At 34.4% G+C, this 26,253-nt stretch overlaps 1 protein-coding gene across 2 annotated transcripts in view; it reads left to right on the top strand.

The window, feature by feature from the left end:
* LOC131435881 (muscarinic acetylcholine receptor DM1) overlaps window positions 1-26,253 on the top strand; it is a 313,338-nt gene that overhangs the window by 1,560 nt on the left and 285,525 nt on the right. The gene's annotated exons all lie outside the window — the stretch shown is intronic.

Here is a 26,253-nt window from a genome sequence, read left to right as displayed (position 1 = left end):
GCGCACTTGAAGCGATTGTGCGTAATAATGTTTTTACGCGGAACAGTGATGTGAATTTCGAATGTTTCACTCTAATTGTGATGAAGGTTTTTTGTATCTTCAAACCTTCCGAGATGCGCCGTCCGGTGTACTATTTGTATTCGGTTTTTGTTTTCCGAGTGCTCAAAGTTTTCAGTGAGAATGAAGAAACAGTGATTTAGAAGAAAAAAAATTCAAAAAGATGTTTACGTTTCGTTTATGTCTTTTTCTCCAACACAACATCGTATTTATACCTGCCAATATAGAAAAGACAACCGCGTCTGAATTTTTTTCGGCAGTAGTGTGCCATCTAGTGGCTAGTAGTCATTAAGGTGTTACCGTTTCGGTGACAGGGCGCCATATAGCTGCAGATTGCAGAAGCCAATTCAACCATTCATATTGGTTGAAAACAACATTATATTTCTTTAATTCAACTAAAAAATTAGTTGACTGGATATGAAGTGTGCCTTAGCTAAGAAATGACAGTACGTTTAATTTGTGAATTCAACTAAAAAAAATAGTCATTTCAACAAATATTTTATTATTATTAAGGGAATGAGAATAAAAAATCTAAATCAGCAAAAGTAAGATTTTTTTAGTTGTCTCAAAAAATAACTAACTAAAATCAGCAAATCAACTAAATTTTTCGCGAAAATGCTGATTTCGGTCGTTCCGTGTAGAAAAGCTGTGTTATCAATTAGGTTCTGATCCGGATTTTATCATATGATTTGCAGAGCGAAATATTCAGAAGTTGAATTCATTCAACCTTAAAATGTCTTAGGACGAAAAACACTCCGGTTGAGGAATACCTCAACTTTATCAGCGAAGCAATGAGTGGGTGGATAGACAACTTCCTGGACAACAGGACTGAAGATAAAGATTCTTGATTCAAATCGCAACTTATACCCTTTTGCGAGTGCTACACGAAACCTGCTCAAATTTTCGTGGTAGCTGAAATGTTATGTATTCGCGGAATGGAAAATCATTTGGCGGAGAAAACTGACAGCTAGCAATTTTTCTCAGCATCTTACCAGCCCGAAACATTTTCACGGTAGAGCGTTCAATGACTAATGATGATTTTCCTCCCATAAACATGAGTATCACAAGTTGTTGTAGCTGTTATCAGAGCTGATTCGGAGAGTTTTTACAGCGAGAGTGAACTGCTCTCAGTGCACGAGAATCCACTGAAGTTAAGTGTGAGAAGGTGACCGAATACCGAAACAGCTTGTTCAGTTGACAGCCCTGTCAGATGAGAAATAAAAAAAAAATAGTTGTTTCTCACCGCAGGCAAGATGTTGAACTAACGGAAACAGAAAGCATGAATTTTTTATAAATGTAAACTGAATGAGAAGCAAGTTTTTATGAGCCGTTGGGGAAGACACAATATTCTTGCCTGTAGTATAACGAATAGTATGGTAAATTTGTTAGGAATTCGTGACAGAATCGACTCCTTTCCATAAATGATATTTCTTTCGCTCCCAGTTTAAAAAAATTTGTAATGTGGAATATCCTCCTAGGGGTGCACAGATATATTATTGTTTTATGTGAAGAATTATATTTCCTTAGTGTAGCATACAGGGCTGAGAAAATAAAGACCAAAACCTCATCAAAACGAGATCACTGCCGAAGAATCTTTTCAAGATCAGTTGATCAGTGAATTTTAAATCACATCGATAAATATCGGTACTGATCTTTTGTCACACAATGGGTAGTGAATTTGAGTTAAAATGATTCTTGATTTATGTAAGTTCAATCATTGGATGATTCGATAAGCTTTGATGTTGGTGGAGGAAAATCACATATGATTAAGATAAGACATGACATGATCTACGTCTGAAATCGTTGATCTCCCGCCCTTTTTCAAATGGAGTACAATTGAATAAACTGCACCAGAATCAGATAAGAGAAATTCTTATGATATACTATTATCAATGCTAGAAAATCAAATTACTGAAAAAAATGTCAGTTCATTACTTAAGTTAAACCGTTTGAAGGCATATTTTTCTTTTTTACTCATATTAGTCAAAATTGATTAATTTCGCTAATTTACTCGTTCCTCCGTGCACTTTTGTTGATCACAACAGAAATGATTTCTTGCATCATTCATTTCCGAATTTACAAGAAGAAGCTTACATCAACAAATACACGTTTTCCTATAGAATGTAAACGTTTATTGAGGAGATTTTTTCAGGAAATAGAGCAAAGCAGTTATATAATTAGGTATTTCAAAAATGCGCTCATTGAAAATATTGGACGTCACATTCCAAAAACCTTTCTCCCTTCCCCCTGTCACAAAAGGTCACGTTTTATGAAACACGGGGGGTGTTTCATAAAACGTGAAAGGGGAGGGGGTCCCCTTGCGGCGTGACGTCTTTTATGGATAGCCCCTTAAACCGCACACGAGATTAACCGGACAGCTTAAATATCTTACAAAACCTTGCAATTATTTTGATCAATGGACAGAAGGTTGAATCTGTACAACGGTAACGATAATCCTGGGTAAAAACCTAGTTGTAGCGGATGTTTTTTTTTTTTCAATTTCCAAAAAGTGTTCAGTTTAGCCCCGGTATTTCCTATGTAACCCCCGAATATTCTCATTAATATCTGTTCTATGATAGAAACAACACTATCCTTCAACCGTTTTGTATGGTTCTGAACATTTCTCCTTTTGGTAACCGAATTTAAATCTTTACCACTGTTCTAATTAGATTTGAATGGTCGCGATTTCATTAAGAGAGGATGAGTATAACGGATTAAAAACACCATTTTTAATTTTTTGGGTTTCCTTAAAAAAAACTTTTTTAATCCACCTAGTGGTGTAATGATGCCTTTCTCATATTACTTATATTTCCAAAAATATCACTGGAAGATTCTGTCAAGATTTTTTTTTTCAATCTTGAATAAAATAAGAAAATTTCTTTGGGTATAAACTAACATAACCTTTTAAATTTGTAAACAGTTATGTGAGGTTAATAAGAATTTTTCTTTATTTTGCATCGTCGCACTAAATGATTAAACACACTTTACCCTATAGATCTGGAACCTGAAGTCGGACCAGAAAGAAACTAAACCTATAAGACTATAGAAACTTTTATTTGAGCCTGTTTGTGGAAATTGATCAAATCATCTCAGAAATAGTTAAATAAGTCTCGTTTTAGAGTTTTTGATCACTATTTACGGTACTTCTGGAATCGGGAACGTAGAACCAGTATAACCGAAGTCAGTTCGTTTAGTAAGTAACTAATATAGACTACAAATTGAACAAAAGATTAACAAATTAACATTTTTTTCACCTGAAAAATATAGATTTGAATGTGGCAACCCTGCACGCTATACGAAATTAAACAAATCACGTTGCGAACGGAGCAAAGCCGCACGTATCGTCGCGTACTAGTTTTGCATCGTCATTTTTAATGACAATTTGAATGTTTTGACACTCATCGCCCTATAATTTCGGAACCGGAAGTCGGATCTGGACGAAATTGTACAGTATATTTAAAGACAATGAAAGCTTTAATTTGAATTATGATTCGTAAAAATCGGTTTATCCGTTAGAGAGGAATCGAATTGAGTTCCGTTTTTGGAGATTTTCTTCACTATTATCGGTGCTTTCGGAAGCGGAAACCGGGAAATAGTCTTCCCAAAGTAGTTTCATATATTCACTAACTAACAAGATCTGCCAACTAGATGAATTAAGCAGTAAGTTGTATAAAAATGTGCACCTCGTTTCGCCATCACTCACTAATCGCACTGTAATACCGGTACCGAAAGTCGGATCTGGATTAGTTTTCCGGGGACTTTTTAAAGAATTTTAAGACTTGTTATTTGCTTCTTAGTTTGTAAAGTTTGTACAGAAATTTCCGCGAAAATTAAGTGCCCATTTACTCATAATTTGGCACATATTTCCTTGTAATTACAGAACCGGAAATTGAACCGGGATAAAATTCAATAGCGATCCATGGAACCATAACACCTTTCGTTTGAATCTATGTTTGTGTACACATTTCACTTTTTTGGTGCACAACTGAGTCGAACGGCCCTCCGGGCCTCCGTTCTAAAGTCGGTTTTCACAGTAATTTCATAACCTTTCTATATGAGAAAGGCAAAAATAAACTTAAATGTTTTGCATAATACAAAGCAAAACTCAAATGTTTTGCGTAATACAAATGTTTTGCATAATACAAAGCATGTTTTAAAATTTTTCCGTGGAAAAATGTTGCGAAGTAATTTGATGAAAAAGCATTTTCGAGGACGTGTTTCTGAAATCATGATTTGCGGTGTCCACTGGATCTCAGCGCAAAATTATCAGAGAGCAAAAAAATCCATATAACATAATTGTAGTAGATGTTTCTCTAGACTCCTACGATTTTATTTGATGTATTTTATTTTTTTCTGAATTTTTGGTGGTTGTTTAAAGTCAAAACTGCGATTTTTCACGAAAAAGTTTACCATTTTGTAGCTGTAAAACCTCACTAAAATAACAAAAAGCGAAAATGAAAACTTTAGGGTTGGGTATTTTATATGAAAAAAGTGTGTGCAAAATTTTCTAATATCTGGTGAAATAATTTTTAAATATCGATGGACGTGCTTTCGAGAAAGTGTTAGACGCTACCAGGTCCTTAATTTAGTTTACAAATAACACATGGGCTGAAAAGTCCCGGTCTAAGACATAGATGGCGCTAGTTTTATTACATTCGCCCTTTTTTCAGGTAATAGTAACCTTTAACAGACAGCTGTTAAATTTTCATGATATTCTATTCATTAGTTTTTGAGTTATTGTGCTAAGAGTGACGCTACTTTTCAGAAAAATGGGTTAAATACAATTTCGTGTTTTAATTTTATACTGCTTCTTGATGGGAAAAAAATACCGTTCAAGCGAAGCAAAGGCTTGAAAAGTTATGGAGACTCCGCCCTATAAGCAACAAAAATAAAACGTTGGTTTGCTGACTTCAAACGTGGTCGTAGAGACAACGATGATGCAGAATGTAGAGGACGTCCAAATGAGACGGTAACACCAGAAAACATAAAAATACACAAAATCGTCTGGAAGTATCGAAAAATGAAGTTGCTTGAGTTAGCTAACATCGTAAAGATATCAAAAGAACATGTTTGCTCTATATTGCATAAACATTTGACTATGAGAAAGCTCTGTTTAAAGTGGGTGCCGCGTTTGCTCTCTGTTGCCCAAAGCCCAAAAAAGTTTGGTCATGTTTAAACGTAACAAACCGGAAGTTTTGCGTCGGTATGTGACAATGGATGATACATGGAATCATCACTTTACTAACAGCAACGGGTAAACCTCGTCCAAAGTACACCAATCGGCTGGAAAGGTTAAGGCTTCGGTATTTTGGGGTGTGCGTGGTGTAATATTTATCGACTTTCTTGAGAAAGGAAACAGGGTTAACAGGGAATATATTATATATCGTTATTGGAGCGTTTAAAGGCTGAAATTGCAAAGAAACGACCGCATATGGCAAAGAAAAAAATGTTGTTTCATCAAGGCAACGCACTGTGTTACAAGTCAATCAAAACAATGGCAAAACTACATGAATTGAACTTCGAATTGTTCCCACATCCACCTTATTCGCCAGATTAAATTCTCAGCGAAAGCGATCTCCGGTTTCGAGTAACGGCACGATGCCAAATCCTGCCTAAAAATCGTGTTAGCTGATTTGGGGCTATGTTATCACCGGTGTAGTCCAACATTTTTATTGCTTGGAGCACAATATCGAGTATGTTATTAGTGCAATACATTTCGATTTGTGCGCGAAAATTCAAAAATTGGACCGACCGTATGGCATTCGTACAGCACAGCCAAGATATGCCTGAAATCATATTCAAAACTAATTGTCATGAATTGATCTTTCAAATAAAACTAAATTTGGGACAAAATGGACATATTTGTATGTTTAAATTAAAAACACTCTTTATATTTAGCCGTCGATGGTTACGGCTTGCTGAATTTATCGCACCCACAAATCGCCTGCCACACAAAGTATTTCTTTGCAAATCTTCTTCTTCCGAAACTTCTCCGGAACATCCAGGCGGGAGTTGCTGGTGAAAAACTCTAAGCTAGAGATCTGATAGATGTCGTATTTTGTTTATTTGTTCAGTTGGACCTGTTCGTTACACGTGACATGAAGTCCACCTCACCCTCATCTTCCGTGCGTTCATAGGATTGCATTTCTTTGCTTTTCACCTGTCAGCTCACCACGGGATTGTCAGGGTCGCCTTGAACAGTTTGACAATATAACACAACACAAAACACGGTCGAGTTGTCGATTCTCAATTGTTTCACGATCCATCTGTGCGAATGACGTAGATTTTCTACATGCGCGCAAATTATTTTTGTAACAGCACTACTTTCTTGGAAGCCATCTCGATAACCACTACACAGATTGTAAAGGAATTTTGCATATGTAAACATAACTTCAATGTGTATTTACAACCAAGAGAAGGTCTCATAAATTGCGGTACTAAAACCTAAATGATTTTATTTATTGATTCCACAAATTACTCCGATGAAATCATAGGTATTATAACCCTGATCATGTTTGTACTTAGTTTGAAATGATCAGTCCTATTTTATTTCTTTTAAAACTCACGACTACTCCAACTGCTTACTCTTACTGCCTTAGAAGTACTACTGTTCATTCAATCTATACATGTACTTCTGAATAACCTAGTTAGTAAACCTGGGGTGGCATTATGTATCTCGATTCGACTGAAATTTTATCGAATCGACCACGTTTCGTATTATGGTTCTCGATTCGAAGTCGATCATCGAGCTTCGTTCGACTTCACTCGAAGAAGTATTAGATTATCGAGAAGTTTTGGCATTATGGAACCAAAACAATCGAGCTCGTAAACGACTGAACTCGATAAGAAATGGTCGAAAGCCTTATTACTATCGACTATGAGTTTTCGAATACGTTTCTTTTTTATTTAGGTAGTTATCGATAACATCTTAGATTTTCATAAACATATTAGTATTGTAAATCTTTATTTTAATGCATTGTTTTGTATATCGTTGTATATATTTTGTGTGTTTGGCATATTATGTACAAGTCGAACTGTTTAGAAAGCATATTAATTGAAAGCTGCGTGGTGTTTACTTAAAATAACAAAAGTAAGTCGAAATTAACCTATGCCCAGTAACTGTAGTTTGTAATAAAATTTCTGAATCCTGTGGACAGAAAACGTCGCTCAAACAAATGGTAGGAAAAAGCTTATTCGCTCGATAACAATGAGCCAATGAGCCAATCAGCCATTTTTACCCATATATCTAACTCAAGTAAATTGAAAAATTTGTCCAAACACCTTGAAAGTATTTATAATATGCCAAAAGCATCACAATCTCGTGCTATTAGCGTGTATTTGACTCTTCAATAGTACCTAAATAGATTATGAATACTACAAAGAATGGGTTGCTCCTGGTATATTAGCTAAAGCAATATCTTCTAATAAATATGATAAAATACTGCAAAGAAAGCTGCAAAACCTAAAAGCCTTTGATTAAAACTACACATATGGATGACGTAAATTGTATTAGACTTGAAACAAATCATGAGAAATACAGAATTTTTTTTATTATAATTTCAAAAGTTCATCGATAAATTGTGTACAAGAACACGCTTGAAAAAATTCTTTACGTTTTCAAATGGAGTGGAAACGAATCTGCTTCTTGATTTAAATTTCAGAAATGTGTTCATGTTAATTTCGTGCGGCAACTTAAAACCGCAGTATTACAAACAGTTTCCTTCTTTTCAGTACACTGAAAGAATTTACCGGTCACAAGCTGAATGGTTTTTGCTTCATCCGATCCCCATAACGAATTTCATATGGTTTTAATAAGTCGGCCATTCAATTTCTCCTCTGTCAACAACAAATTGAATTGTATGAATATCACTGAAAATTTGTTTGAAGCACTTACACTTGTAAATTGAATGAATCCAAAATGTAAATGATTTTCGTTTCAAAATTAATCATCACAGCGGCCATATAGGAAATACTATTCATTTTGTAGTGCGTATGATGTTCGTACATATAATCGCATACCATAAACCGAATGAATTTAATCTACACCAATCGTCGGATGATATTAAGGAGATTTTCATGTAGTTTGATGTATTACGGAGTCCTTATAATGCGGATGATATTAAGATGGATTAATATTGAAATTATACAGCTGGGAATGAAAATAAATTAAAAATGCAAATGACCTACAATTAAAAAAAGTTTTAATTATGCTCCACTTCCATTTTTAAACATTTCTATGACAGTTGATTTTTTTTACAATTGCATTGGAGTTCAATGAGAATGAATAAGAACTGGTCAAAGTGTCAAAAAGGTATCACAGTATATGAATATTTTTCAAAATCGATGAACTGATATGTAACTGCTCCTAACAAAGGTGGAAATGATCAGATTTGATGAGAAAATATGACGAAGAATGTCTCACACACTTTCGTCAACCAAGATATTGGAACGGATTTTGGCGTATACTATAGTTTACATAAGATTATTCGCAAGAGTGTTTTGGGCTGGAACCGCAGGATGCCTAATAAAACTATGAAATATTGCACGAATAATTAAGTTTGGGCAATTTCAATTTATTTTATTGAAATAGTAACAAAGTCAAAAAAAGTTAATTTAATGAATAGAATTGGTTGAAGCTGCAATTTGTTTTCCTTTAATGGATTTAGATTAAAAAAAACATTTTCACTGAATTAATAAAAAACAATAACATTGAAAGAAAAAGATACAAATAACACTGAAGATAAAAATCATTTATTTAAGAAAAATAAAAATATATTTGTTCAAATTCAAATTTTGTTTATTTTCGCATACGTGTTATTATAATTATAATTAATATACTTTAAACCGATCAGCACTATCACCCGATTCATCTAAAAGGCTTTGCTTCTAACCATTACGACGACAGTTTTTTCAAGTATTGATCTGCTTTTTGAAGTTGGTAGTATTTTTGTTGTTGATAAAACGGTTCATAATAATCGAATGATTTATTGGCGACTTTATGTAAATCCACTTACACTGATTACACCAGAAATTACCGAGCGTGCTTTTTTTCTTTGAAATAAATTCCGAACTGTAAAACATGTCGCAACATTGGTCGTATGTATGCGGATCAAAAATAGTTTCTTCTGTCTTCTTGCCCTTGACTAAAATAACTGAAAGACATTTGGTTGAATAGTTGATAATGTTTCAAGAAACTTACCTTCCCACTCCATGGTAGTAAAAATAATATATTTAATGAGGCACTCTGCTTTAGTTTTAAGATGCCGAGAGCAAGGTTTTCACATATACCACTTAGAGAGCAGAGACCAGAGATGCCATTTATACAGATTTATCTGTATTATACAGATTTTTACATACGCATACAGAATACAGATTTGATACAGATTTTCTAAATTTAATACGAATTTCCCAAGAAATAAAATATAAACTTTTTCGTATGAGCAATCTATTAGTATTTGATTGCAGTGACGAGAGGCAAAGTCTTGGTCTCATTGACACAGCCATAATGTGTTGGAATATACCGTACTGAGCTTTCTACTTTTCTCCCGGAAGTAAAAGTCTCATTTCAAATCGGACGAAGAGGAGAATGTCGAGTCTTGGTGGATGGTTTGGAAGATTACGAACGTCTTATTCGATATTTGTCCGAAAAACTTCATAAATTTTATTCATATGATATAAAATCAGACAGACCCTTCAAGGCTGTCTTGAAAGGATTATCAAATGATCAAAGTATTGATGAAATTAAAAATGAAATAAAAGAATTGCTTGGTTTTGCCCCTTCCCAAGTAATACTTATGAAAAAAAGAGCGAATGGTACTTCTAAACCACGCTCTGGAATTTCCCATGAACTTTACCTAATACACTTCAATCGAAGTGATGTAAACAATTTGAAAACTTTAGAAAAAGTACGTTTCATTTCCCACATTAAAATTCATTGGGAACATTATAAACGGCATAATCGTATTGCAAACTTAACGCAATGTCGTCGTTGCCAAGGCTTCGGCCATGGAACCAAAAATTGTCATATGGATATACGGTGTTTGAATTGTGGTAAATCGCATTCGAAAGACGTTTGTCCAATGAATGAAACCACTGATAAATTTTCATATTCAAATTGCAATGGAAATCATAAATCCAATTATTTGAAATGTCCTGTCAGGGAAAAAATTTTAAACGCTCGTTCGCTTAGACAACAAGTCAAATCAACGACCTTAAATTTACAGAACATACCTGAAAATTCTTCTAAGGCACCTGCCAATTCGTCTTCTAACGAAAACAATTTATTGACAGGTAGATCGACCTCGTCATCATCTTCTTCTAATGTCAGTTATGCTGGTATATTAGGTAGAAATCTATCTCCTATTTCTTCTAATGTAAATAATCAAAACACAGGACCGCCTTGCAGTTCTTCTTCTAACGAAAACAATTTATTAATAGGTAGACCGGCCAAATCATCTTCTTCTAATGGCAGTCTACCTACAAATATTCCTTCAATGCCATTCGCTTCTTTAAATGAAGTCGATTTAGGCGATATAACTGAAAATAAAATGATCTACCTACAAGATCAACTTTTTCAAATGATCATCCAAATGAATTCGACTTCATCACTTTTTGAAGCATTTCAAATCGGATGGAAATTTGCAAATAATATTATAATGAATTTAAAATTTAACAGTGATGTTAAATAATTATTTGAATATTTTAAATTGGAATGCTCGATCTTTGAAATCGAGTGAAGATGAATTTTATAATTTTCTCAAAGTTCACAAAATTCATATTGCCATTGTGACAGAAACTTTTCTTAAACCAAATGTAAAATTGAAAAGTAATCCACATTATGTGGTTCATCGATTTGACAGGTTTACTGGAATTGGTGGTGGAGTTGCCATTTTTGTCCAACGGCAAATTAAACATCGAATTTTACCTTCTTTCAATACTAAAGTTATTGAAAGCTTGGGAATCGAAGTTGAAACCATTCATGGAATTTATTTCATCGCTGGAGCATATTTGCCATTCCAATGCACCGGCGAACAATTAAATTTCTTTAAAGGCGATTTGCAAAAACTTACAAGATATCGATCGAAATTTTTCGTAATAGGGGACTTAAATGCTAAGCATGTCCAGTGGAATTGTAGGCAAAATAACAGTAATGGTAAAATACTTCATAATCAACTCTCAGCTGGTTACTTTACAGTTCTTCATCCCAGTAATCCTACTTGTTTCTCTTCCGTGAAAAACCCGTCTACAATTGATCTGGTTCTAACAGATCAAAGTCACATTTGTAGTGAACCGATTACTCATGCTGATTTTGACTCAGATCATCTTCCTGTAACATTCAGACTTTCCAACGAAGCTATAATTAATCCAATTAGTTCTATTTTCAACTATCATAGAGCTAATTGGTTGGATTACAGATCTCACATTGAAAATCATGTGGATCATGAAACTATTTTAGAAAATTCTGCGGACATCGACACAGCAATTGATAATTTGAATCATTACACGGAACGACCGAAATTAGCTCTGCGCCTAATTCGTATTACTGTTTTTGAATTAGTTGATTCTAACAACAAAATTTCCAAAATAACTATAAAATTAGTTAAAATGTAGAATTTACTGTGCTGAAAAAAACTCTTATTTTTAGAGAATGTGTTTAGTTGGCGAATATTCTGGACACAAACCAGCAATATTTCAATCCAACACGAAATTCTCATTGACAACTAATTTCGTTATTAAAATCAGAAACTTTGATTCTATTTATCTATCACCGTCATTACTGAAGGACAGCAGTGTCAAAGCAAAACAATCCATTAAAAAGCTAAAAGGGACAGTCTTGTTGAAACTGCTCGCAAATTGTTTAGATGTTTTTCGCATGTGTTACGATATATCCCTATATAATTTTCTAAACCGATATGTAAAAATGACGTAAACTGTTAGTGGAAAGTGTATTTATTCAGAATTTGTGCGCACTTGAAGCGATTGTGCGTAATAATGTTTTTACGCGGAACAGTGATGTGAATTTCGAATGTTTCACTCTAATTGTGATGAAGGTTTTTTGTATCTTCAAACCTTCCGAGCTGCGCCGTCCGGTGTACTATTTGTATTCGGTTTTTGTTTTCCGAGTGCTCAAAGTTTTCAGTGAGAATGAAGAAACAGTGATTTAGAAGAAAAAAAATTCAAAAAGATGTTTACGTTTCGTTTATGTCTTTTTCTCCAACACAACATCGTATTTATATCTGCCAATATAGAAAAGACAACCGCGTCTAAGTTTTTTTCGGCAGTAGTGTGCCATCTAGTGGCTAGTAGTCATTAAGGTGTTACCGTTTCGGTGACAGGGCGCCATATAGCTGCAGATTGCAGAAGCCAATTCAACCATTCATATTGGTTGAAAACAACATTATATTTCTTTAATTCAACTAAAAAATTAGTTGACTGGATATGAAGTGTGCCTTAGCTAAGAAATGACAGTACGTTTAATTTGTGAATTCAACTAAAAAAAATAGTCATTTCAACAAATATTTTATTATTATTAAGGGAATGAGAATAGAAAATCTAAATCAGCAAAAGTAAGATTTTTTTAGTTGTCTCAAAAAATAACTAACTAAAATCAGCAAATCAACTAAATTTTTCGCGAAAATGCTGATTTCGGTCGTTCCGTGTATATTATCGAAGCTAGAAATCTTTCAGTTCCCAAAGCTCAAACTAAATTAAATTCTCCTATCATCGATGACAATCTTCAACTGCTAATTCGGTTGAAGAATGTTCGTCGACGACAATATCAACGTTCTCGTGATCCTGCTATGAAAAACATAGTTAAGGATTTACAAAAAGAAATTAAACATAGATTTACTCTTTTGCGAAATGAAAATTTCGCTAAAGAAGTTAAACAAATTAAACCATATTCTAAACCTTTCTGGAAACTTTCTAAGGTTCTTAAGAAACCTCAGAAACCAATTCCTGCTCTCAAGGAAGGAAATCAAATACTTCTTACAAATGGTGAAAAAGCTCAAAAGCTAGCTCAGCAGTTCGAGAGTGTCCACAATTTTAATTTAAACGTTGTGAGTCCTATTGAAAATGAAGTCTCACTGAAGTATGATCATATTTCAACTCAAGTGTTATTACCGAATGACATTATTGAGACGAATTTTGATGAAATTAAATCAATTATTAGGAAACTCAAAAACATGAAGGCTCCTGGTAATGATGGAATTTTTAATATTCTTATTAAAAATCTTCCCGATGTTGCCTTGAGACTCCTGGTTAAAATTTTCAACAAGTGTTTTTCATTAGCTTACTTCCCAAAAAGATGGAAAAACGCTAAAGTAATTCCTATCCTAAAACCTGATAAAAACCCAGCAGAAACATCAAGTTATCGCCCAATTAGCTTACTTTCTTCTATCAGTAAACTTTTTGAAAAAATTATCTTGTTAAGAATGATGACTCATATAAATGAGAATTCAATTTTTTTACCAGAGCAGTTTGGATTTCGTCATGAACATTCAACTACTCATCAACTTGTCAGAGTAACGAACATGATAAAATCAAATAAATCTTCTGGGTTATCCACTGGAGTTGCTCTTCTAGACATAGAAAAAGCATTCGACAGTGTTTGGCACAAAGGTTTAATAGCAAAAATGTCTGATTTCCAGTTTCCTATTTATTTGATCAAAATGATTCAAAATTATTTAACTGATCGTACTCTTCAGGTTAGCTATCAGAATTGTAAATCTGAATTGCTACCCGTACGAGCCGGTGTTCCGCAGGGTTCGAGTGTAGCTCCAATCTTGTATAATATTTTCACTTCTGATCTTCCAAATCTACCCGTTGGTTGTCAGAAATCGCTATTCTGTGACGACACAAGTCTGTTAGCCACAGGTAGAAATCTAAGAGTGATCTGCAGTCGCCTACAAAGAAGTTTAAATATTTTCAGTGATTATCTGTCAAAATGGAAAATTAAACCAAATGCAGCAAAAACGCAATTAATTATCTTTCCTCACAAGCCAAGAGCTTCTTTTCTTAAACCAAACAATAATCACATTCTCAAATTGAATGGCTTGGAATTGACATGGTCTGATCAAGCTAAATACTTAGGTTTAACGTATGACAAAAAACTCACTTTCAAGGATCACACTGAAGGAATCCAGGCAAAGTGTAATAAATATATTAAATGTTTATATCCTCTTATAAACAGAAATTCTAAGCTCTGTCTAAAAAACAAATTGTTAATTTATAAACAAATTTTCAGACCAGCCATGCTTTATGCGGTACCAATTTGGTCAAGCTGTTGTTCCACCAGGAAGAAAACGCTTCAAAGGATTCAGAATAAAATTCTGAAAATGATTCTGAAGCGTCCTCCCTGGTTTAGTACAAATGAGTTACACAGACTCACAAATATAGAACCATTAGATGTAATGTCACATAATATTATAAGCAAATTCCGACAAAAATCGATGCAATCTTCAATTGAATCGATTCGCTCTCTGTATTAGTTAGTAAGTTAGTATATAAGTTCCTTTTCCCCATTACACAATACAAGTAGGTTTAGAATTTTCCCTACACAAAAATCTCAGAATTGCGGAAGCAAATGATGTCTTCATGGTAATAACCAAATCATATATATATATATATATATATATATATATATATAATATATATATATATATATATATATATATATATATATATATATATATATATATATATATATATATATATATATATATATATATATATATATATATATATATATATATATATATATAACAGGGCTGAAAAGTCACCACTTGTGGCTGAACACCCAATTTAAATCTTAATAATTTAATTTTAACTCATATTCCAATAAATAGTTATTTAAAAAAAAAAAAAAAATGTGTTGGAATAGCATCTTTTAACGTCATTTTATTGTTGAAATTTATTTTATTAGTGAATACAGATAAATACAGATTTTTTATAGGGAATAACACAGATTTCCTATGAAAATATCTGGCATCTCTGCCTGAGACAATGTTGCAGAGAAACCATAAGATTTACTGTTACATATTCATTGAAACTTTTCCATTGAATATAAGTAGACATTTCAATATTCTGTATAAACTATGCTTGAGTCGATTGAGTTATCGTACTAATTTTCGTCCGGGTATTCAATGGATTGTACACAAACTTTTTACAATGAAATGTGTGTAGGTTGTTAAGTATCGTAACAATTAAAAGCTTAATTTTTCCCATCAACAATTTTTCGGAAAAGAATCAAGTGTACATTTTGAATATATTCACCATTAAGCAGCAGAAACCAACATAAGAAAAATATATTGCACAGTGAAAAATATATTTTGTCATCAAAATACAATAAATTGTATTTAACCGAATAGTTCCGATTGAGAATCACTTATTTCCGCTGTGGAATTGGTTGTACAAATGAAAAATATAATGGTTTATTAATATAAGAAAATGTAAGAAAACTTTAAAGTTGAAAGTATCAATTCCATATAAAATATCGTTTACTGTGAGATACACGACTTTTCCTTATCCATTCAAATGCAAATTATATTACTGTTGAAAACCTTTATAACCTTTCCAAACGATTTCACAATAAATTCATTTAAGTTAAATTTGGATAAAGTTAAAACGTCCAACGCTTCGATTTATTTTTGTTATTTATTGTCTGCAAAAATAATGATTTTTAATAAATTTCCACGATTATTTCAAATAATATTTTTATTTCCAATAAAATTGATCGATAGTAAGAACATGATTGACTTGTATACTAAAAACCTGCAGTAAAGTATGCAGATGATCAAGTTCTGCATTGCAATATAGTTACAGAGATTTGTTGGTTTCCATGTCGATAGCAATTCTGGAAAAAGACGCTTGTAAAAAGACAAAAATTCAGATTTGATCCATTCCAAGAGAATGCAGTAGATCCATGGTAGAAAGAAAACTTTCTTGTCAAATTTTGATCATGTTTCATTCTACTGATTAAATCTGAGTTTTTTTTTCTTTAAAAAGCGTCGTCATTCATTTCAATTCAGTTCTTTGGCTCGATTTTTTATTAAACATGATGGCCGGAAGTCGGAGCAAGTCTCCTCTTATCAAACTGATTGTTTAAGATAGTAGATAAAAATAAAATATAATTGATCCGATATACCAATTCAAAAAGGTTTTGAATTTATTAAATCAGGGGGGCAATATACAATCCTAGAAAAATAGAATGGGCCACAATAATTGTTTATCTAAAGCAGAAATTGCCCTTACATTACGTGAATTCTAAGTCTACTGCAGACTCTTACTTCACTGAATACTCACCAAAGTACTCTGACACCAGGTTTTCCAATATTTCCATAGAGCACCATTCTTAATCACTGATTTCGTATCACCACCATAATACGTATTAAATAGAAACCTTAAACGTATAACTTCGGTTAAAAAACGCGTTTTATTTACATTCTGTCATTGACTTTTCTGACAAGTTATCCAAAAATATTTTAACAATTGGAAGAAACGTACTGATAATTAATAATAAAATCATGCTATGTTATTATTTCTTCAACCTTGCGAATCATCAAAGTTTCATTTAAATTTCGAAAGAAGAAATTCTTCTGTGTTCGATTGTATAAAACATTGCAAAATGAAAATAATACATGCATGGAAAGATTTTTGTTACGAGAATATCATATAACAAATTCATTTGGATTTTATATACAATTGTAATACAATTCCATATATTTAAGCCAATCATATACATGATGGAAGAAAATCAAAAGAAATGAGTATTAAAATCATTTTTCGCTCATCATAAAGTTATTCGAACTGTTCTATAATTTATTATAAGGAATAAAGTCTTTTAAGGGATTAAATGACAACGGGTAACATACATTCAGTCTGATTCATGATGATTAATACACAATTTACTAACATTTCAAACGTTACTGACAGTCATATAATATATGAATGGTAATCACACATATAAGAAGTAAAACTCACTGAATATTGATCATATGATCATAGAGATGGTTCTATCATTCAATAGTCGGAATTCTCAGTTATTTATCGCATTGAATGAAGTTTCATTCAAAATGCGGCTGGCGTTTTTTTTCAGTGTACTTGAACTGAATAAATGTAATCGAAAATACTCAAACAATAATTCAGTTTAATTTTTTTTCATGATTGCTATGTATATGGGTTTGTTATGTATGTTATGACCAGAGATGCCAGATATTTTCATAGAAAATCTGTATTGATTCGTATAAAATATCTGTATTTATCTGTATTCGCTAATAAAATGAAATTTCTACAATACAATTATGTCAAAAGTTGTTATTCCAATAGATTATGGTTATAGAGTGGTAGATTAAATTTCATATCTTATATTATATTCATCGACGAAATTTTATAGTTTTTTCCTATCAACAACAATTGAATTATGGTGCCATATACTTGTCTAATTTGAAAATGTTCACTTCATAAGTTGAGATGGATTTCCAAAACCCAATATGCAACATCAAGTCAGGTAATACAACTGTCAGTCTGGCAATAGGGTTTCATGATGCCAAGAGTTGTTTAACTTTTAAGTTCAATTTAGTTACAAATTTTAATATAAATGAATTTCAGTGTTCTTCATTAAATATCTACACAAAAAATATATATTTTAAAAAGTGATTTGTACGTTGATTCCTAAACGTTTATCTCGTCATTGCAATCAAATACTAATAGATAGCTCAAATACTAATAGATAGTTTAATTTTTTTCCTTAATACTTTTGGTGAAATCTGTATAAATCTGTATTAAATTTAAGAAATCTGTACTCTGTATTGAATCTGTATGCGCATGTAAAAATCTGTATAATACAGACAAATCTGTATAAATGGCATCTCTGGTTATGACAGTTCGAGCAGCGTCATTCGAAATCTAGTACCACATTGTTAGGATCTCGATCACGAGGTCGAAAGCGATACGTAATGCCTCAGTTCAGTCGAATCGACTTCAAAAATAATCGTTCCGAGCAACTCGATTCGAGATTCATAATGTCAGCCCTGGAAGAGAACCTATTCAAAAATATTTAATGTAACATTTACCCATCGTGAAGAGCGATTATGTGTTTGGTAGGATCGATAACTTGAATAATACAGTACTTGTTACACTGACAGTTCTTTGCTGGATGGTCGAACCGATGCTGGTGTCTAATGCCGTGAAATGAGAATAGAGTCATCATATTCGCTGTGTGTTTCCTGTATCGTATTTCAAGAAGAAATCTTTGCGATTCGCTGCGGAGTACAGGCAATTTAGGAAAATTGAAGGTACAGAGCAAGTTTTGCGTAAACTTTTTCGCTGCTAAAAAATACGCGTGAAACTTTTGGCAACTTGAAAGTACAGAGTAAGTCCCTGTTTGAAAGTTCCAAGATCTATTAGATGATTGATAAAATACTTCTTATAGTATCTAGCGTTAGTGATTATATGAAGTTCTAAGCATTTATAACTAGGAATGAGAATTGTTTTGAAGAGTGTCTTCAACACAGTTTGTGGACTACTTAGGAATATACAAATTAAACCTATATTTTCTTGGTGGCTCCTCTAAGCCACTAAAGTTTTATTAAGAGTTAGCTCTAGGTTCAGAAATCTGAGACATTCAATGTTCGATGTTCGAACTTCGTAAACAATGAATTTTTTAATACTGTTGGATATGAAGTTATGGGTATTTTCAGAACGGGTTTGGCGAGCAGATTATTTTATAATGGTGTAAAAACTTTGGAATGAACTTCGCGACGTCGTATGATTACAAATATCGAAACATTTTTTTTTAAACTGAACGCAAAAATTGTTACAGGATCGGATACTTAACGTATCTAGAAGGAAATCGATGACGTCAAATATATTCCTCATATCAAATTCTGAAATAAGCTCCTTCTACGGCAGACAATCAGCGAGATGGGAATGTCAAAGCCACTAGTCAGATTGACCTGCTTCAGATAAACGTGGTACCGATGATCGCCAATTTATCTAATGCCTCCCAGACGTGTGGTTTGACACCAATATTCTCGTTGTTAAAAAGAAGGAGCATTATTTGCGTAAAAGTAGAAAAAAATTTGAGAAAATCGTTTCTTCGAGGTTATGGTTGCGGTCAACAGCAGGATCTCGGCAGGATGTCATATAAGGCAACATAGGATTGAAGGAATAATTCTTCCATTGAAACTTACCTTTGTATTCTTGTGTTGCCATTTGATATTTGCTCTATTTCAATGGATTCACTAAGTTGTTGATTATAATATTTTCATTTTTTGAGTTTCACAAAACTTTTGCCTTTAAACAGCAAAATGATAACGTAATGTGATATCAATTGAAAATTTGATGAGTCGAAATCATATTAGGATTTCAATCTGATGTTGCTATCATAATCAGATTTCAATTTGTTCTCATTTTGATGTTAGACTTTACTCGAGAATCGTTTGTTCCACTGGCAAGTTGGCCAGAAGAATTCCGATTTGGATAGGGATTTACAGTTGCGGACAAATTATCTCAAAGATAGTAACAAAAAAGTTTATGAGATCCAAATCTATAAGGAAATATGTCTAAAAAACACATTCTATTTTCTTCAAAGCACATAAGAATTCCGGCAAAAAGTCTTGGCATTACATTTCTTTTGTGGAATTTGGCTTTTTGTGACTTCGCAGCCGATTCAAACCATACAGAATCATTGCATGGAATGACACTAAGAATCTTCCCAGGTCGGAGCAAATGTTGTTTTGGTAAGATTTGGCTATTAGTCGTCGAGTCAATCGAAAAGGACCTTAATCCACTCAATTGCTCAAACATTCATCATATTAAAAAACATGGGGCAATTAGAAAGCGGATTCGAAAAAGGACTGGAAACGTCATTCAGACTGCCTGAGCGATGAAGCGGTACATAAAGAATTTTTTTTTTATTCAGGTTTACCTAAACGGAATGAAACTTCAATTATATTTTTTCTTAGGTGCAATCGAGAACCTTTGTTTTAACTGCTCAACTGTTTTATTTCATTGAAACAATCCCGAGAAAGAGTTGATTTCTTATTCTAACTCAAGAATAAAACTTTCTTGGAGTGACTTGGACATGACTCCAGCGGGATGGGATTGTTCTTAGAATAGAACAAGAATATATCCTTTCAGACACGTCATTGTTCTGTCATGGTAGCTATCGGTAGGATTTCGAGAGACGTGAATGAAACGAACTAAGAGCGCTGAAAGCGTTGACACATTGTCACTATTCAGTGAAGGCTTCTGCACCTCTGAAGATTAAGCCGTTATTCACGTTCCTTTCGGAGTTGTCCCATTGGCAGTGACAGGATCTTACGCACTAGCAAGCATCTTTGTCTTGAATGCTGTATTCGAATCGAAACTTCTTCGTGGTGTGCTCCAAATACCGTTCGATGTGCTACTTAATTATCTTTCAAGTTGCATTAATATCACTTTTGCAATCTCGTGAAAATAAGACACAAACAACCTGAATCAGATCTTATCGTTCTCCAACGGGCGCCGGCTAGGTAACCGTTCTCGGCTTCCTCGTTGGTTTTTATGACATAACATATGATGCTACTTGAAGATAATGCGACCCTAGACCGATTTTCCGTTGCGGTTCAGCATCTTTTCTTTCCTGTTCGTACTCTCTCTTCCTTAGGTTCGAGATGTTTTTTTTATCGCAGCAAGTACGCTATTAGCAGCGCGCCATCTCGTGAGCATATTCGGTTGAATGGAGAGTAGACGAAAATTGTTATGTATTGTGCGAGAGGAGGCTGCTTTCTCAATGGGATGGGATTGCTTGCTCAATGGGATGTACGGGCCACTGAATCCGATGATTGTCTGCTACTAGCCACCGGAAGTGTTATTTAGGTTTTTGATGAAAACAAGCTGATTTTCTTAGCCAATACAATGATGCTCACTTCGAAGAATCTTCAACACCAAGCCAAAAACATTCTGAGTATGTATTGTGAGTAGTAGTGTAGATAGGAAAGAGTGAATTGTGCCGATAGAGTTATAATAGGCCTGAAAGCTTCTGTTGTTTTAAACAGGAAATTAATTCAGTTGCCAAATGGATACTCATTTTGCTATTGAGTAGACGCTTGAGGTTTTCAGAACGACTGTTCTCTGTTTGAAATGGTAGTCATTTTTCGAGCTGTTTTCCACGAAATGCCGGTCAGTCGGAAAAAAAATTACATGTCCTACCATATTGCAAGGTATTGTATTAGTCAAGTAGATTTAGATATCGTGGTATACAATTCCATTTTAAATTTCCAGATAGGGGAAACCCTTCTGACTCATATAAGCATGGTCGGATGTTGAATTATATTCTGTCTTTCACTCATGGGGATCAAGTTTAAACATTGCCGAGACGGCTTCCGGTGAAATGATATTCGTCGAGATAACCTGCTCATAGTCTTCATTCCAGGTAGGAACATCGAGTCGAGAATTGATGAAGAAGATGATGTAGTTAGAACTTGACCGTATACAGTTGAATATATGTGCGCAAAGTCCCATCCTCTCATCAGGTCACTTTCTCGAATATGATTTTTTTTAATTGCCACAGTAACTCATATGACAAAAAGTAGTTCCATGGATAGTATTTATAAATATTGATTTTTGCTGTTCAAATCATTTAGCTTCATCTTGATCTGTTTCTCATAGAATAGACAGAAAATTTTGGTTGAAATATCAAGTAAAATATCCCTTGAATGAATAATTTCTTGAGTAGAGAGTTTCGAGACCGGACGGTGAGTCAGCTGTGGTCTAGTATAACCAGAAGGCCTTGGATTTAAGTGAAAGTTTATGAAACACTGTTAAACCTTTTCTGGGAAATCGTCAATATTTGAAATCGTCAATATTTGAAGATTTATTGTCATATTTGAAGATTTCGATTGTTTCTTCCGGTTCGATCGGAAGGAAATGAGTTTGTTTAGTTTTCAATCCAGTTTAATATTTGGTTCTGCGTGTTTTTCATCGTCGCTTCTAGTTACGGGTTAAAACCGGGATCGAGACTAGCCGAGGTATCGAGTTTATATGACTGTCAATTAATATTGGAATAGTTCTGTTCCAAGTCTAAGGGATTTCATCTGTTTTGAACGTCATCACTTTGAATGACGTAGCCTTAGCAAAACTTATATCAGAATATATCTCAGGAAACGGAGCTCAGACCCGGATTAAAGTGAATTGGAGCCTATGCTAAAACCATCCTGTAATTTCGGAATCAAAGAATCTGACTTTTTATAGCATCTTAAGACCTTTTGTTTGAATCTAAGTTTGGGAAAATTGGTGCCCACCTAGGAGCAAAGTGATTATTGTTTTTTTTAGTATTTTGCACGTTTTGCCTTTCTCATATAGAAATGATATGCAATCGCTGTGAAAACCGACTTTACAACCGATGCTCGGAGGGCCGAGTATCAGATACCATTCGACTTAGTTCGTCGATATCACAAAATGTCTGTGTGTGTATGTATGTATGTTACAAATAATGTCACTCAAATTTCTCAAAGATGGCTGAGCCGATTTTATCAATCTCGGTTTCAAATGAATGCTAATAAATTTTATCCAGATCCAACTTCCGGTTCCGGAATTACAGGATGATATGCACCAAAAGAAGGAAACAAAATTCGGAATTACAAGGATACATGTGCAAATTTATGAAAATATGCGTACTCAATTTTCTCGAAAATTTCTTAACAGAATTTCACAAATTAAGAAACAAATAAAAGGTCTTGAAATATTTTAAAGAGTCCACGAAAAACTAATATCTTACCTTACCTTACCTAACAGCTATAGGCATGGGGTGTCCTTTGCTGTATCAAGGATACGTCTCCACAAAACTCGGTCCATGGCTGCTCGTCGCCAGTCACTCAAGGCACGGATGCTTCTGAGATCACCCTCCACTTGATCGATCCACCTTGCTCGCTGCGCTCCTCTTCTTCTTGTACCAGTCGGATTAGATTCAAGAACCATTTTCACTGGGCTGTCGTCCGACATCCTTATGACATACCCAGCCCACCGTAGACGTCCGATTTTAGCTGTCCGTACGATAGGTGGTTCTCCTAGCAGCTGTTGCAATTCGTGATTCATACGCCGTCTCCACGTTCCGTCTTCCATCTGCACTCCGCCATAGATGGTCCTCAGTACCTTTCTTTCGAAAACACTGAGGGCGCGTTGTTCCTCTGCCAGTATAGTCCAGGTCTCGTGGCCATAGAGAACAACCGGTATAATGAGCGTTTTGTAGATGGTCAATTTCGTGCGGTGGCGTACTTTTCTCAATCGGAGGGTTTTTCTGAGTCCAAAGTACGCACGATTCCCTCGCAAAATACATCTCGGAATTTCTCTGCTTGTGTCATTATCGGCGGTCACCAGTGAGCCCAAATACACGAACTTGTCAACCACCTCGATATCGTCACCGTCTATCAATATTCGTGGTGGGAGGCGTAGTGTTTCTTCTCTAGAGCCTCTTACTCTCATGCATTTTGTTTTCGACGCATTTATGGCCAGTCCGATACGCCTAGCTTCAGCTTTCAGTCCGATGTAGGCTTCCATCATCTTCTCAAGGTTACGTGTCACAATAATCGAAAAACTAATCCTGATCCGATTTCCGGTTCCGGTATTACAGTGCGATTAGTAAAAATTTTCAATTCCATGAGTTTTTTACAAGTGATGGCGACACGAGGAGCACATTTTTTATAAAACTTAATGATAAATTCATCTAGGTGACAGATCTTATTAATTAGTAAATATATAACACTACTTTTGGATTACTAGTTTCCGGTTTCCGCTTCCGAAAGCTCCGATAATAGTGCAGAAAAGCTTCAAAAATGGAACTCATTGCGATTCCTCAGCAACGGTTAAACCGGTTTTTACAAATCATAATTTGAATTAAAACTCTCATTGTCTTGAAAGATACTGTGCAATTTCATCCAGATCCGACTTCTGGTTCCGAAATTATAGGGCGATGTGTGTCAAATCATTCAAATCGTCTTTCGAAATAATGATGCAAAACTAGTACGCGTCGGTACGTGCGGCGTTGCTCCGTTTGCAGCGTGCTTTGTTCAATTTCGTATAGCGTGCAGGGTTGACACATATAAATCTATATTTTTCAGATGAAAAATATGTGAATTTGTAAATCTTTTATGTACTTTGTAGGTACTATAACAAATTTTTACGTGAATGACATTGACAGCTGTCTAGTAACCCCATGCACACTAAGACAATTGGCAGATGATGGTGTGGTTTCAGTTACTGGACCCAAAGCTATTGATCTGCAAAAACCATTGCAAGATACCTTAGATAAATTGTCCGTTTGGGCTGTTCATTTGGGTATCGATTTCTCTACGGAGGAAAGAGAGCTGGTCGTCTTTTCAAAAAAGTATGATCCCGCGCAGCTTCATATGATGGAAAGAATTATCGCGCAGGTTTTGGCTTTCAAATACTTCGGGGTGTGGTTTGATTCCAAATGCACGTGGGGAGGACACATTAGGTATCTGATAATAAAAGGCCAACAAAGAGTAAATTTTCTTCGAACAATAATAGGATCTTGATGGGGTGCTCACCAGGAAGATGTAATAAAATTGTATTAGACAACGACACTTTCAGTGATGGAATATGGATGCATTTGTTTTCGGTCCGCTGCAAAATCCCATATTATCAGCGAATACAGTATCGTTGTTTGCGAATTGCTTTAGGGTGCATGCATTCGACACATACAATGAGTTTTGATGTTCTGGCAGGAGTTCTTCCATTGAAAGATCGCTTTTGGAAGCTTTCATCACGACTGCTAATAAGATGTGAGGTACTAAATCCCCTGGTTATTGATAACTTCGAAAGGCTAGTTGAGCTTCAATCTCAAACAAGATTCATGGCCTCCTAAATGTTCCTGACTCAACGTTATTTTTCGATACATCCCGGAACAACTACGCTCGATGGAAATCCCAAAAATATTTACATGTAAGTTCAGGTATATTGACTCTGAGAAAATATTTTACACGGACGGATCACGAATTGAAGAGGCTACTGGGTTTGGTATATTCAACAATAACGTTTCGGCTTCATTTAGGCTTCAAGAACCTGTATCTGTTTATATAGTTAGCAGCAGTTCACTATAGTTTGAGTGTAATCGTCACACTATCTCCAAACCATTATTTTCTCTTCACAGATAGTCTGAGTGCAATTGAAGCCATTCGCCCAAATGTTTCTGGCAAAAATGAACCGTTTTTCTTGGGCAAAATAAAACAATACCGGAACGACATATTGTATAAGTCAATTATCAAGTCACTATAGTCTGGGTCCCGACTCATTGCTCCATTCCAGGCAATGAGAGAGCCGATACTTTAGCCAAATGTGGTGCTATTGAGGGTGAAATTTATGAGAAACCGATTGCTATCAACACTTGCCAGCTGGCAAGCTTCTTGGGATAAATATGATCTGGGTCGGTGGTGCACTCAATTATTCCTAAAATATCGACAAAGGCATGGTTCAGGGGACTGGATGTGAGTAGGGATTTCATTCGTGTGATGTCCAGACTCATGTCCAATCACTATACGTTAGATGCACATCTCCTTCGAATTGGAGACTAATCCTTGTGCTTGTGGCGTAGGTTATCGCAATATCAATCATGTCGTTTGGACATGCGTGGAGTATCGTGATGTCAGATCTCAACTAATAAATTCCTTGCGTACTCAAGGTAGACTATCCAATGTCCCAGTACGCGACATTCTTGCTAGGTGTAACCTTCCTTTCATGAAACTTATTTATCATGTCATTAAGTCCATTGGAGTACCAATTTAAATTTTATTGTATGTTAGACTCCTTTCTTTTACATGATTTCAACCAATAGCCAGCTATATTATATTGAATAAAAGTGATGAACTGATTCAACCAAACCTGAAATAGTTATAAGATCATGTACAAAATAAATGTATCTTATTTAATGTAATTTATAATAGTAAATCGCTTGATAAAAACAGTGTTTAGATTAACTAATGAATACCAACAAACTTATATGATATTTTATGGTTTAAAGTACTATGTCTTGTGGATGCCACGGCTAAGAAAAACTTATGTATATTACCTGTGAAATAAAGGAATTTATGAAAAAAACACAAAATCACAAAATAATGATATCGATGCTTTTCTATAAAAGTACACTTATTGACTCTCTCATATAAAAAATTTATGCAATCACTTTTTAAATTTTTTTTA

The sequence above is a fragment of the Malaya genurostris genome, chromosome 3 (assembly GCF_030247185.1).
Source record: "Malaya genurostris strain Urasoe2022 chromosome 3, Malgen_1.1, whole genome shotgun sequence".
Lineage (NCBI taxonomy): Eukaryota > Metazoa > Arthropoda > Insecta > Diptera > Culicidae > Malaya > Malaya genurostris.
This window is presented reverse-complemented; position numbering and strand designations above follow the sequence as displayed.